This window comes from Penaeus monodon, chromosome 26 (genome assembly GCF_015228065.2).
Source record: "Penaeus monodon isolate SGIC_2016 chromosome 26, NSTDA_Pmon_1, whole genome shotgun sequence".
NCBI lineage: Eukaryota > Metazoa > Arthropoda > Malacostraca > Decapoda > Penaeidae > Penaeus > Penaeus monodon.
Window position 1 is genome coordinate 20954899 of NC_051411.1, and position 2073 is coordinate 20956971.

The window sequence follows — 2073 nt, forward strand, 5'->3', positions numbered from 1 at the left end:
TATATATATGTGTGTGTGTGTGTTGTGTGTGTGTGTGTGTGTGTGTGTGTGTGTGTGTGTGTGTGTGTGTGTGTGTATGTATCTTATATATATATATATATATATATATATATATATAATATATATATATATATATATAATATATATATATATTATATATATATGTATAAATATATCTCTTTGATGCATATATTTCTGACGAAGATATAATCAGACCGCTCAAGGGAATCTCCTGTATTGTGAAGATATCCATTCTCATTCATACTTTCATCCACACAACATATATATACTTATAATTATATAATATATATATATAATATAATAATATTATATACATACATATATATATAATACATATATATATATATATATATATACATATATATATATATATATATATATATATATATATATAATATATATATATAAAATATATATATATTAATAAATATATATCTATGAATATATATTTATATGCGGGTGGGTGCTTCATGCTCAAGGTGATGTGGTAGCCTAGGTAGTGTTAAGTGCTTGCATGCCTTCTCGCTTGCAGCTGCCACCACTGGCTAGCCTAGTGTGAAAATGGGAGCAGCTTTGCATAAGTCTCCCCTGCCAGTTCACAGCCTCTCCATCATTAAGATTTATGCAGTGCCTCTTCGTGGCCACCGATGGACACTGAGGACCTTGCGGTCCCTGGCTAAATTGTGGGGGATCTCGGAGCAGCAGGAGCCCAAGGGGTACTGAGCCATGGCCCACTGGCATGTGGATATGCCCTTGCTACGTACCAACTCCTGCCCCTTAGCCACCCTGGGGTAGTTGGGCAAATGTTGGGGTGCAGGATGGGAATGAGAGTTACCTGTCCCACTTGCGCCCTCGCAGGAGCCAACCCACCATGAAGCTTGTGGGGCATAGCCATTGGTAACCCACAGGTGGACGGGGGGCCCCACAATCTGCCGACCCATTTTATTTGGGGCAGCGTCGGTGAGAGTGGCAGAGGTGGCATGCACCCGGAAGCTTAACCTCAGGCGAGCTATCCGTGTAGGCGTTTGGAACATCCGGTCCTTGTGGATAAGTGCAGGGAATTGGAGCATTGGCTATCGAGGGACTTGGAGTAATTGGGAGTTGAGGTGGCTGCCCTCTTGGAGGTGAGTTGAGGTGGCTGCCCTCTCAGAGGTGAGAAGAGCTGGCAGCAGCACGACCAGTATGGGTCGGGCTGCAGCAATGGTCATCACCTCCAGGGAGTAGCAGTAGCCATCTCCAGCCGACTTCAACCCTTGGTAGTTGAGGTAACACTGGATGATGAGCTTAATATGGCATTGAGACTGAAGCATACTTTTGGCTTCATGTCTCTTATTGTTCTATAAGCTCATACTGATGTGTGCAAACTCGATGTGAAAGAGGCATTCTACGCCAAATTCTCATCCATGGTAGACAATTGCCCCCGGAGAGATATTCTCAGTGTTCTGGGTAACTTCAATGCAGTATCCAGCTGTGATCGAGCTGGCTATGAGATGTCTGTTGGCCCCCATGGTAGCTGATCTGAGCAGCGAGAACAGCCTCCTCCTCTAGGGCTTTGCTTTGCTGGCTCCTGGTACCAGCACTCCAACCCGCATCACTGGACATGGTATAGCGATACGAGTACAGTGGCCAAGGAGATTGACCATATTCTTGTTAGCACGCGATGGAGGATCCTCCAGAACTGTAGAGTTTACCAGAGCGCCAAGTTCTGTGGCACTGACCTCCACTGGCCACTCTAAGGTGTTTCACTTGGACAGACTGAGGGGGGGAGTGTGCCCCATGGCACCACCATGGCAGTCTCTGATCAATTCACAGAACTTGATAACTTGATGGACCCAGTTCCTCTGTGGGAGATCTTCAAGCGTGAAACATTTGAAACAGCCCACGAGTCCATTGGCGTACGCCCAAAGGCAAAGCAGAATTCCATCTCCCTAGAGACAATGGAGGCCACTGAAGCATGTCACATAGCTCGGCTGAATGGTAATCAGGTCTTGCAGTGCTCTTTCGTGTATAGGGCGGCTCGGACAATACTGAGAAGGGAAAAGGAACAGTTCA